Genomic DNA, 14,303 nt, shown 5'->3' with positions numbered 1-14,303 from the left:
AGTAGAGGGACAGGGTTTTAGCCTATCTGTGTAGGGTAGATGTTTGAGGCCCTGTATTCTTCTGGTGAGGAACCACTGTGGTCTCTCCAGCTGCTGCATGTGTTTTGCAAGGTACATGCTGAAGCAGGCATTGTACTCAATGATTGGGCTTATAAGGGTAGAATACAGGGTTGTTATGACCTTCTTGTCCCTGGATGAGATACCCTTACTTATGAGGTGTGCCATATAGAAAGCTTTACGCACAATGGAAGCAACATGGTGGTCAAAAGTCAGGTTGCTATCAACCTGGGTGCCCAAATCCCTCATGACTGATTTTTGTGCTTAGGATGTTGTTATTAATGTGATATGTGGGGACATCACTCTCCCCAAAGGGGATGATGATGCTTTTTTTGGCATTCTGCTTGAGGCTGTGTTTCTGGCACCAGTCATTTGTTTGAGTGAGACCCTCTTGGAGGCCATCCACATCACTTGGGGAATTGATGACCATGCCCAGCTTGCAGTCATGTGCAAACTTGGTCAGCCATAGCCCACTGGTTTTGGCCTGTACCTCAGAGAAGGATATCCTGAATAACAGAGGCCCCAAGACCCATCCCTGGGATACACTGCTTGTTATGAGTCGACTGCTTGAGGTGGCTTCCCCTATTTTGATTAGGTGAGTTCTATCAGTGAGACAATTTGCTACTCATCTGATAACATTTGGATTGATACCTAGTTGAGAGAGTTTGTCTACTATGCCTGAGGTGGGAAGAGTGTCAGAGGCCTTGGCCAGGTCAAGGTAGGTGGTGTGCACCATCTTCCCCTCATCCATGGCTTTGCTAACTGTCTTAAAGAAGTTGACCAGATTTAACAGACATGATCTCCCCTTGACAAAGCCAACTGTGTGGGGTCGAGTGTTTGGAGGTTGCCAATGTACCTGTTAATGAGGTCCATGATAATCCATTCCATGTCCTTGCAGATCAGGCTAGCTAGGCTGATGGGTCTATAATTTCCTGGATCTGTGGATGCTCCACCTTTGTGCAAAGGGATGACAGTGGCTGTCCTCCACTCGGCTTGGACAAAGCCGGTACTCAGGCTTTGTCCCAGCCGAGTCATACTCAGGTCATAATTAATATTAGCAGATAACAGTGCAAAGCTGCATCCTGCACAAGGGAACTTAACTGGTAGAATGTTCCAGAACACCGTACCCAGACAGAAGAAAACCATACATGCCTAAATAATGTGCATGTATCTCCAGGCTGATGAGGGCACTGCGGAATGGTCATAGTGTGGCCAAAAAGCAGAGTGATTGTCAAGTAGAAGGCCTGGACAGTGCTGTAGTGGTCATAGAGACATCAAGTACTGGGAGGGATGTCAGTATGCCATGGTACACTATCTACAGGGGGTACACAGAAGAGAGAAGATAAGGGGGTAACTGTCTTCACGTGAGACAGGAAGAAATGGAATTAAATCATGAGAGCTGATGATCTAGAAAAAAACAAGCATTGCTGTACACCCTGGATACAAAAATGGATAATGAAGACAAACAGATGACAGAAAGGATCATTACAACAGGGACTGCTGGAGTTGTATTGAGATCTGAACATGTCACACAATGACTGGATCACCCCCACTTCTGCAATGTTCTAGGGTCCCAAAACAATGTCATTTATAGGACTGCAACTGATATTGTTACTGTAGCATGTGAAGGTGTCTGCAGGTAGAGTAACTCTTTAGGAACTATAGCGTGCAGGCATAAAGCAGAAATTAACCAAGAAGAAACTTCACAGTGTGGAGGGTGTGATTTTCACTTCCTGAATTATGTTAAGCACCTAGTTCGTTAATAAAAATCGAACTGTAGAATATGTGCTACAAAATAATAAAACAGAAAATAGTAGGTAGTCCACAGCTGAGTTATAAATGTAATATCCTTTAGTAATAAACAAGTGATCCTAGGTGAGTCTAATGAAAAGCATTAAAGACATTCCTTATTTATATATAATCAAGTTACTTGAAGCAAGGGAGTGGTTACAGAGGGTGGGACTGTTACAAGCAATAAAAGTTTTACAGTCATTCTTTTAACCAAGTCTCCCTTCTTCCTTAACACCATAGTGTAATCAGAGACTGTATTTTTATTTCTGAAGTATTCCAAAAGTCACAGATAAAATCACACAAGCGCTTTCGCTCAGGCAATCCTGAGCTTTATCAAGTGAAAACAAATTGCAGTGTGCAGTAACCTCCATTAAATAGCCTGGCAATTATACAATTAATTAATTAGTAAGTCTAGTACTGAGGTGTGGTGCTTTAGAGTTGGGTGTTAAAAAAGTTAGTCATTATATCAACTCAAAAAATGAAATGTTTGCAATAACATATGCACTTAAATAAAAATGACTAACCATAAAAAACATTTTAAAATGCCAGTTTCCTAGGTTTCAGAACATAAAAGTCTGAAGTCTGACTGGGGTTGTAGATTGTTAAAGAATATGCTTAAAGATGTGTTTAGATTGTCAGTGAATTGTTAAAAATTTTTTTTTCCATTATTACTTTACACTGATAAAAACATGCAATAAAATATGCGTGAGATATTTTTAATGCCCATCCATATAACATTTCATATAGAATTTGATTTATTAGTCGGAATCCTATAACCGTGGATGTTCAATAATTTAATATGCTGTGTGGGGATGCTGTGGTATGAAGGGGGTCAAGCGTGAGAGTTATAACCTAGCCCTCCTAAGCTTGAGGACCGGTTTAATGCTGATCATCCCATTCAGACCTGGTGGCTTCCCTGCATTCAGTCTCAACTGCCATAATAGTTCACGGTAGCCCAAGGTGGATTCCCAGTCACCACCTCTTGCATCTGGCTCAACCTGTTCCAGAACTAGAAACTGGATTTTGGGTTCTGGGCAGGAGAGTGAGTGTTTGTAGAAGGCGTTGGTTTCCTTCTTCCTGGTCATGTCATAAAGATGCTCGTAGATACGTTTCCTTAATTCCCTCTCAGTTTTGCCCACATAGAAACTTTGACAGTTGGTGCACATCCCCAAGTATCTGACCCTCTAGAGGCACAGGTGTAAAATCCAGTGGGGTGTATCTTCTAGTTCCTAGACGGGAGGTATGGTGCTGTTTCTTTGGATATGGCATGACATTGGGCACAGGCACCACATTTGAATGTGCCCAGCCTTGGTTGTTTTACCTTCATCTTTTTTCTTTGATTTCTTTCAAATAATTCCTTTAAATTAGCCCCTCTTTTACGAACAAAACTGGGTTTAGGTGGTATGTAGTCCTTTAGTTCTTCAAAGAGGGTTAGAACCGGCCAGTGATGTAAGATTGTTTCTTCCAATTCATAGGAATTTGATGAGTATGTGTGTGCAAAACTGTTAGTGTGAGCAGTATCCTTGTTTGTGTATTGTTGGTCACTGGTACAAACCCCCCCCCTAGTATTGGTTTATAGAGGGAATGTCGTGCAGATTTTACCTCTGCTGCTAGAGTTAGAAATAGTTCCAGAGGGTAACCTCTCTCCAAGAAAAGGTTTTTCAAAAATTCCACCTCAGATTCAAAATCTTTCTCCGTACTGCATATTCTACTTGCTCTGATGAGCTGCCCCTTAATGATCCCCCTCTTTTGATATGGTGGGTGGGCACTTTCGAAGTGTAGCAAGGAGTTAGAAAATGTTGCCTTCCGATGTAGTTTGGAATGGAAAGTTTTCTGATTGTAGTCCTTGTAAAGAGTAATGTCCAGATAATGAAGTTCGTGCTGATCCACTGTGTGTGTGAATTGTAGGAAATTCGTTGTTGAATTGATGTGTGTAAGGAATTCAGATAGGTTCCCTTCAGAGCCAGACCATAAAATACAGATGTCATCCAAATAACGTCTGTAGAAAAGGATGTGATCTTTCCATGGGGGTATTAAAACGAATGTATGCTCCCACATGTGCAATACTACATTTGCGTAGAAGGATGCACAAGATGCCCCCATGGCAACCCCCTTGCGTTGCCGGTATAATTCACCATTAAAAAAGATGAAGTTGTTGGACAAAACCATCTCCATCATTTCGGTAAGCAAGTTGGACAAGGATACTGTTCACACTAACAGTTTTGCACACACATACTCATCAAATTCCTATGAATTGGAAGAAACAATCTTACATCACTGGCCGGTTCTAACCCTCTTTGAAGAACTAAAGGACTACATACCACCTAAACCCAGTTTTGTTCGTAAAAGAGGGGCTAATTTAAAGGAATTATTTGAAAGAAATCAAAGAAAAAAGATGAAGGTAAAACAACCAAGGCTGGGCACATTCAAATGTGGTGCCTGTGCCCAATGTCATGCCATATCCAAAGAAACAGCACCATACCTCCCGTCTAGGAACTAGAAGATACACCCCACTGGATTTTACACCTGTGCCTCTAGAGGGTCGATACTTGGGGATGTGCACCAACTGTCAAAGTTTCTATGTGGGCAAAACTGAGAGGGAATTAAGAAAACGATTCACGAAAGCATCTTTATGACATGACCAGGAAGAGGGAAACCAACGCCTTCTACAAACACTCACTCTCCTGCCCAGAACCCAAAATCCAGTTTCTAGTTCTGGAACAGGTTGAGCCAGATGCAAGAGGTGGTGACTGGGAATCCACCTTGGGCTACCGTGAACTATTATGGCAGTTGAGACTGAATGCAGGGAAGCCACCAGGTCTGAATGGGATGATCAGCATTAAACCGGTCCTCAAGCTTAGGAGGGCTAGGTTATAACTCTCACGCTTGACCCCCTTCATACCACAGCATCCCCACACAGCATATTAAATTATTGAACATCCACGGTTATAGGATTCCGACTAATAAATCAAATTCTATATGAAATGTTATATGGATGGGCATTAAAAATATCTCACGATATTTTATTGCATGTTTTATCAGTGTAAAGTAATAATGGAAAAAAAAATTTTTAACAATTCACTGACAATCTAAACACATCTTTAAGCATATTCTTTAACAATCTACAACCCCAGTCAGACTTCAGACTTTTATGTTCTGAAACCTAGGAAACTGGCATTTTAAAATGTTTTTTATGGTTAGTCATTTTATTTAAGTGCATATGTTATTGCAAACATTTCATTTTTTGAGTTGATATAATGACTAACTTTTTTAACACCCAACTCTAAAGCACCACACCTCAGTACTAGACTTACTAATTAATTAATTGTATAATTGCCAGGCTATTTAATGGAGGTTACTGCACACTGCAATTTGTTTTCACTTGATAAAGCTCAGGATTGCCTGAGCGAAAGCGCTTGTGTGATTTTATCTGTGACTTGGAATACTTCAGAAATAAAAATACAGCCTTGTGGACTTTAGCAGAGTTCCGGTTCCTTTCTTCAAGGTCGTGGATTATTCTTTGCTTGTCTTTGGTTTTTTGTGCATTACTTCACTTAATCAGAGACTGTGCTACCTTAAACTGAAACTAAAAAGCCAGAGACAAATGACAATATAAGACCAGCTTATTAACACTTTGTATAGCCTAACCAAATAATCCAAACTATATTAAGACACTAGCAATATGATTAGCAAACTAAAAAAAAGATATACCACTAAGCATCTATCAGAATAAATATTAATGAATATAAACTAAGCCACTTTTAACAAAGATCACTTTGGTATCAAATAAAAATGGCATTGTAGAACAGTACACCCTTGGATCCGCAGTAGCAAGTCCCACCTAAACCCCGCCCAGCACCCAACACCTGGTTACGCGTTTGATAAGGATTCATGGTGATGTCATCATTGGCCTCCTGAATTTTCATTGGATATTCAGCACATTAGCTTGAGGGGGGGGGGTTACCATTACCTAATGTTAAAAAATAGGACTATAACTGAAAGTAATTTTTTTTGTTTACATTTTTGCAGGGCCCCCTGCATGCCCCCACACCACCTACTCCGAGATCCAAGTAAATTGAGGAAAAGGGTGAATTTCCCATTCTGTGCTGTAGGGACAGACTTTAAATTTTGTTGTAAAACACTTAGAAAGTTGCTATAATAGGATTTGCATTAGCTTGTGTTTTTTGAAGGGTATGTTGTCCGAAACTGAATATATATGTTATTATTTAGTGAGTAATCCTCAGTGAGTTGACAGAAAACTACAAATTTTATGAGGAGCAAACCAAAAATATGAGGCAAAAATCTGAATAATTGAGAGGTATGCAGCGACAAAATAGGGAGAACGTTAACAGTTGCGCTCTAAACCCAATCGTTGGAGCTTAAAATAATAATAAAAAAAACACGTACACACAAAACATTGTAACTGCAACAGTCCAATATGCAACTTTAAGTAGAGTCTGTTGGTCAGTTTTCAGTCCTACTATTCAGTTGACTGCAACAAAATAGTTCCATGCCTTACAATCTTTGTTAATGTGATAACAGTAAAAATGCACTATCAACATAACAGCTACAACACTGGTAGTTAAAAAACAAAACAGTAAAGTACTAGTAACACAAGACACAACCAATGTATGCATGATGTTAGTGTTCAGGACTGCAGGCAGTCAGTCATGCATCATTTGCATATGACATAACAGTCATTTGGCATATAAATCACACAAGCCATGCCAGCTTCTGCACAGTTCGACCGAGGGTGCTGTTCTACAACAATGCCATAAATACTTCAATAGGTTTGTGTGCCAATAACAAATTATAAAATGAATGAACGTATGTATAAATCTACAAGTGAAAACCTAAGCATGATGAAAACCCAAACTATAATTAGGCATTTGTCACTGTGTTTCCACCTTGGCAATTATAGTTTTGGTTTCATCCTACTACAAACTTGATGAAGTATTTATTTGATACAAAAGCAAGTTTTGTTAAAAGTGGTTTAGTTTATATTTATTAATATTTATTCTGATATTCTCTCTGGGCTACATGAAGAGAGACATGGAGGAGCTCTCGGATTATGTAGCCCAGGCAGGTATGACCCTAGCCCTGAGCAGAATCCTACCATCACCCAGAATGATACCACAGTACAAGCAGAAAATGATTGATTTCAACAATTGGCTAAGTTTCTGGTGTCATTCTAAGGGGATCCAGTATCTGTCTGCCTGGGATGACATGATTGACAGACCTCAATTCTTTGCCAGAGATGGCCTGCATCTGTCACCCCTGGGCTTCTGGATACTGGCCAAAGCTCTTGCCACCCCTATAGTGCCTTTTTAGGCAGTTTTCCAAAGACCAAACCACCATAGCAGCTACAAACAAATGCAACCCGAGGGTCATGCTGCTCAACGCTAGAAGTCTAAATCTCAAAATGCACTCACTTGAAGCACTCCTTTAAATGAAGAACACTGACATTTGTGCTGTAATAGAGACCTGGTTCAAAGCAGCAGAAAGCACCCCTGCACTACCAGGCTATAACTCATTCCACACCTTTTGGCCCCAGAACTTGGACTCAAGCTCCAAAGGCGGTCTCCATATTCATAAAGTATGCACACACCTCCAGACTGGTAGCCCAACATAACTCATCAGAGATACTTCAGGTGCAGCTAACATTGGGTAAGACAGCGATTCAGATCGTAGCCTGCTATAGGTCCCTAACCATGTCCCAAGACTCACACTCCACGTTCCTAAGCACCCTGGAGAATATTAGGGTCCAACTTAACACTCTCATACTGGGGGACTTCAACTACCCCTCCATTAACTGGGAAAACTACTCAAGTCCCAATACACTTGCCCAACGTTTTCTGGAATTCATTAATTCCAATGCCCTGGACCAGCTCTTTCTTACCTCCACTAGAGGTAGCAACATCCTTGACCTGGTCATTACTAACATGGGCGACCATTGCTCTACACCAATAGTCAACTCCTCCCTGGTTAGATCTGACCACAAACTAATCACCTTGGGAATCCACAGCCCTCTCACCCCACCCCACCCCCACAAAGGTAACCACCATGAAAAACTTCTCCAAAGCTAACTTTGGGCACCTAAAAACAGAGGTGGCTAACTTCATGGCACTCATGCAAATGGAGAATAGTTGCATGACCACCAAATCATACACCAATGCACTGTACAAACTAGTACACAAATGCATGGATCTCACCATACCCAATAGAACCAAGATGCCCTCCTCTGGAGAAAGGAAGACAATACAGTGGTCCCCTGCCATAAACAAACTCTACATCAGAAGGAGGAAACTGATGTGGAATAAGGTGAAGTCCCAAGACTGGAAAAACTCCCTTATCAGCCTCAACAAAAAGTTGAGATCCCTCATCAAATCCTCTAAAGGTAGCTATGAAAACAGAATTGCAGCAGATAGTAAAGACAACCACAAGGCCTTCTATAATTATGTAAAGACTCTCCACAACAATACCCAGATTTGCTCTGAGCTACTGCACAATGGTACTTCCTATACCGAGCCAACAGATATTGCCAATATACTGGCCGACAGATTCAGTGCCAACTTTACCCTTCTCCCCCCCCAAAGGGCCAATCACAATACCATCAGATTACCAGGCACCCAGTATTACTGCTGTACAGGTTAAAACAGCACTGTCCAAGGCCAGGAATACAGCTTCTATGGGACCTGACAATATCCCTGGCTGTGTTCTACATGAACTACAGAGTGAGCTGGCACCCCACCTGTGTGCCCTGTTCAATCACAGCCTCACCTCAGGCTTTGTCTCTACCGAATTGCACACTGCTACAGTCATCCCTCTCCACAAAGGAGGAACAACTACAGACCCTGGGAACTATCACCCCGTTAGCCTGACAAGTTTGATATGCAAAGCTATGGAATGCATCATCATGGACCTAATAAACAAGGATATAGGGAATCTCCAAACTCTGCATCCCACACAGTTAGGCTTTGTGAAGGGTAGATCGTGCCTGCTCAACTTGGTCAACTTCTTTGAGTCAGTTACCAGAGCTGTGGATGAAGACAAGGTGGTTCATACAGTCTACCTTGATCTGGCCAAGGCCTTTGATACCATTCCCCACTCAGGAATCATAGAAAAACATACTAAGCTAGGCATCAACCCCTATATTACTAGGTGGGTTGCAAACTGGCTCACAGATAGAACCAACAGTATGAAAGTAGCTGACTCCAAGTCAGACTGACGACCAGTCAAGAGTGGAGTCCCACAGGGATTGGTCCTGGGTCCTCTCCTCTTTGGTATCTACTTCTATGAAGTCCAGGCCAACATGAAGGGACTCTGGCTGAAAAGGTTTGCAGACGATTGCAAGTTGGGAGCCATTATTAACTCCCCAAGTGATGTTGACATCCTACAGAAAGGCCTCACCGAGACCAATGCCTAGTATCAGAACCATGATCTTAAGCTCAATGCCAAAATGTGTCGTCATCCCCTTTGGGAAAAACCCAATTCCCATGAATTACCACATCGATGGTAGTCCATTGAACACAGAAGGTATTATAAGCGATCTGGGAACACAGGTTGACAACAACCTCTGTTTTGACCACCACATTGCCACTGTGGTCAGAAAGTCCTTCTATGTGGCACATTTCATTACTAAGGGTTTTGCATCCAGGAAGAAAGAGGTCATTGTGTCCCTCTACTCTTCCCTCATTAGGCCAATCAGAGTACAATGCCCCATTTGGCATGTACCTCAGGAGACACCTGCAACAACTGGAGAGGCCACAAAAGTACCTCACAAAGAGGATCCTAGACCTTAAACATTTGTCCTATATGGACAGACTCAAAAAACTCCAACTATTCTCTGTTTCATATCACCTACTTAGAGGCGATCTCTGCTTGACTTACAAAGCCATGTCTGACCCAACTCTGTTAGAAATGCTACATCTAAAGAAATCCCAATCCCTGCACACCACACGCTCCAGAGACCTCAACCTCATTACCACAATTAACAGAACGTACTGGAGGGACAGGTTCATAACCCAGAGACTGCCCATGCTATGGAATAGACTTCCTATACATGTCAAGCAGAGCACCTCACTGGCCCTCTTCAAGAGAAATCTTAACGAGTGGATGGGAAATAGAAAATTCACCCCGGGCATCACTCCAGCGGCTCTACTCAACAGAGGCACTGGGAGCTAAGGTTAGAAGGCACGATGCCAGGGTAATCCTATGGGCTAGGCTTGTAAAGGCTCCAGGGCCATTACCCTAGTTCACACCTATGAACCTATGATAGGTGTCTAGTGGCAGATATTTTTGTTAGTTAGCTAATCATGTTGTTACTTTCTTAATATAGTTTGGATTATTTGGTTAGCCTATATAAAGTGTTAATAAGCTGGTCTTATATTTTAATTTGTCGTTGGCTTTTTAGTTCCAGTTCTAAGGTAGCACAGTCTCTGATTACACTATGGTGTTAAGGGGAAGGGGCACTTGGTTAAAGGAATGAGTTTAATGTTTTTATTGCTCGTAACAGTCCCACCCTCTGTAACCACTCCCTTGCTTCAAGTAACCTGATTATATATAAATAAGGAATGTCTTTAATGCTTTTCATTAGACTCACCTAGGATCACTTGTTTATTACTAAAGGATATTCCAATTATAACTCAGCTGTGGACTACCTACTATTTTCTGTTTTATTATTTTGTAGCACATATTCTACAGTTCGATTTTTATTAACGAACTAGGTGCTTAACATAATTCAGGAAGTGAACATCACACCCTCCACACTGTGAAGTTTCTTCTTGGTTTGTTTTTGACCCAGTATAGGTTGCATGCTGTGACATATATTTGTTTAATTCTGGTTATAAGTATATTGGCTGAAACATTAATCACCACTTCACTAGGAGCATTCATCCCTCAGACATGCACTTAGTTTCTGCATCCAGGTTACTTCATGTTTCACAGTTTAGTGGATGCTGCAAGTAGTCACTTAGACCTTTTATGTCATTATAAATTAGATCCAATTGTCTTAATGCTTTTTCTTTTATCTCCAGTTAAGTGTTGTTTACAGTTAATGCTGAGTCCTACCACTCAACTGTCCAGAATTTTGCACAATGTCTAGATTTTTGTACTTATTCGCTGTCTCTTCTTCATAGTATTTGTGGTGGTCTCCAAAATCATTGAGACCTGAAGCTACTAAATAAAAACGACATTTAAGGTTTAGGCTGCATATCCTTCAGAAAATGCATGCTCGTGCAAATCTCCTGTTCTAGCAACTTTTTAAGTTTAAAAAAGCAGATAAGCACAATGTCAAGTATAGCAACCACGGAAAGGGTAGAACATTTAAATAAAACCAAGTAAAAACTTTAATAACAAATATATAACACAAGGAGAGCACAAATAAAATGTCTAAAATTCTGGAGCTCAGAGATAAGTGCTTTCAGCATAATGCTTTCTTTAGATCTTTCAGGAGCATCGGAAACTGCTTGCATTTAAATAGTTCCAGAACTTCTTTGTATCTGAAAGAGCCAGTACAGCTGAAGTTTATCTCCTTAGTTTCCACCCTTTTAATAGGGGTTTTAAAGGAGCCATTCCATTCAGTCCCGGTAACTTGTCAGCTTGTAAATGTGCAATCCACCTTAGTTCAATTATTTCAGTTTTATTAACTAGGTCACCACCTCCCTGGCTCTCCCTTATAATTTCCAGTGACATGAAGCAGAATTTGTGACCAGGATGAAAGGAAATATGTTGGCTTAAGGCATTAGTTATATTATGAAGTTTATAAGAGCAATATTTAAAATCTGTCCTTGATGTGGCCTTTGTTCTCACATTACATTTGGCTCTGTCCAGAATGCTTTTCCTAACAGGTTGAAAGGTATGTCTTGAGCAAACTATTTGATCTGCTTTACAATCTCTGGGTGTTAGTCTCCTAATTTTATATCAAAATTAGTATCAGATTTAGCACCACAGACTTACTTTTGTCAGTATCAAACCATTACATTAAATTGTTGACTTAGTTCTGCAAACTAATTAAGTACGTGGTTAACTCTTCATTGTTCTTTGAGTTTTCTATCGTTACCCTCCTATCTTACAGTCATCGGTGTGTATTTAGATATTGTCGCCTCACAGTAAGACGCTGTCCGGTTCGATTCTCAGCTAGAGCGTCTTCTGGGCAGAGACATGCGTGAATGGGCGTACCTTCGTTGAAGGTTGTGCATCAGGGCTGGCAACTCGGCACGTAAAAATCTACTGCCAATCATTAGCGGACAGGAGTTCCACTGTGGCGACCCCTAACCAGGAAAAGCCGAAAGACACAACAACAAGAAACAACAACATTTGTGCTGTTTGCATTTGTGCTGTTTGCAGGGTTGAAAACACCATATTGAAGAGAACCAGAACCAATACAGAGCCCTGAGTGATTCAACAGTCAGTATACGTCCACACTGATCTTGTTCTGTGAAGTACAATGTTTTTTTATCTTTTGATTAGCCACACACACAGACACAGACACACAGACACACACACACACACACACACACACACACACACACACACACACACACACACACACACACACACACACACGCACACACAGACAACCTCCTTTTGAAGAGGAAACAGAGGAAATTATACTTTCTCCATCACTTTTCCGAGTCTGAGGTTGAAGAGAAAAAGAGTGACTGGGCAGAGGAAACAAATACCCACTTTTATATGCATTAGTTTCCAGATCCTTACAGGATGGATGGATTTTCCTCCTGCAGTTTTCCACAAGACTATACTTAAAGTAAATGCATGACTTGTATAAGTGGAAGGCACAAGAGGTGTCCTTGCCATAAAAACATTATGGTGAATTATTGAGGTCAGAGGAACCCAATGGTGCCTTTATTAGAATAATTTCACGATGTGGCTATTTCACTCTGGCAGTGTCTTGACGTCTACACTCCTGCATGTAAGAGGCCTGCCAGATCTGACCAGGTCTTAGGGGGCAGAAAGGAGTAGGAACAGAACCTGAGGGCAGACCCCTGCCAAACTAACTTTGGAGTCTAAAGGAATAATGTGATTTGGATCTTCTGAGTAATTTACAGCAGACAGATAGTGCAGGGCCTCAGATACTTTCTGCAAGTGAGATATCTCTACTCTTTCTGATTCTAGGGCTTTGAATTAGCAGATGCATATACCCCCCCCCCCCAACACCACCAAGTGAAGCTCTGAATTTGCTGTCTGAATCAGAAGCCAAAGGCAAGTTTGTAAATTAAATTAATTAACAGGACAAAGAAGGTAATTGCATGCATTATTATATGCAGGCATAGCACATTGAATACTCCTCGGTTACTCTCAGCCCTTGTGGTCACCCGGCACGCTTGCATGGTTCTGGATAAAACCTGTTCTAGAGGATGTTAAGTTTTGGTTAATGAATGCATCCCCCCTAAACCTGACTACCCTGTTCATGAGGCCACAAAAACTGTACTAACTGAAGTGGAACAGAAATGGAAAATGATGTCCCAGAACAAGAACATGCTGCATAATCCTAGCGAACAACTTCCAAGAAATGAGTTACCTCCAGCACTGGTTTTACCACTGGCAAATCAGAGCAATGATTTCCAAGTATAACAATGTGAAGAGTGATAGAGATCTCAGATTTCAAAGCCCCCTCCCCACTGAGGAAACAAAGTCACATCAAGTCATTTAATTTTGACACCCATTTCTCCTAGTTCGTCTAACATAGTAGACCTTGTAGGAAAAAAGACTGTTTCGCTATCAGAGTCATTTGTTTTTTTTTACAGATGCACATATAAGAGAAGTCATCTCCATGATGACCTGTTACAAAGGGTTTACTATCAAAATCTTGACGTTATAAAAAAAGTTGGTAATGTTGAAGGACAACATCGACTTCCTGCATATCAAATAGGTGAAAATGTCAAATTTGATAAACGACATCAGCAGATTTGACATTTTCATCAAATATCAAATGTGATGTCCGTATACCTGTAAAGGTAAGTGAAAATCTTACACTTGCATTCACGTTTTTGCAGTGGGGTAAGCCCCCCTACACCCTCCTGTTAGGGGCTGTGCCTCCCAAAACCCCCTGCAAATTATATATTCCAACTCTGAGATCGCACTACAGTGAGGAAAGGGATACATTTCCCAATCCGCACTGTACCGTGATCTCGAATCAAAACATCAAGCACATATCAGCGAATGCACAGTGTCATTAACTGATAAAAACTCTTGTTCAAGTAACGTTCGGAAACATGGGAATCTGCCAACTGCCATTCGGCATTCCCGTGTTCGCTGAACCTTTATTCCAGATTATTATAGTAAACCGTTACATAGCATTTCTGAGTTGGCCAAGCCCCACACTCATTTCCACAGCTAGACTAGTTTGACAGAGATCCTGCTATGCTTGGCTTTAAATATTTTGGACAACGGAGTCTTCCAGGAGATTCTAGAATGAGAAAAAGCCACAAACTTGT

The 14,303-nt window shown here is 41.1% G+C and overlaps 1 protein-coding gene across 1 annotated transcript in view; it reads left to right on the top strand.

Moving 5' to 3' along the window:
- LOC122814089 (sulfotransferase 1C2-like) overlaps window positions 1-14,303 on the top strand; it is a 185,406-nt gene that overhangs the window by 136,182 nt on the left and 34,921 nt on the right. The window lies entirely within an intron of this gene.

The sequence above is a fragment of the Protopterus annectens genome, chromosome 10.part0 (assembly GCF_019279795.1).
Source record: "Protopterus annectens isolate FY-2018-M chromosome 10.part0, PAN1.0, whole genome shotgun sequence".
Taxonomy (NCBI): Eukaryota; Metazoa; Chordata; order Ceratodontiformes; family Protopteridae; genus Protopterus; species Protopterus annectens.
This window is presented reverse-complemented; position numbering and strand designations above follow the sequence as displayed.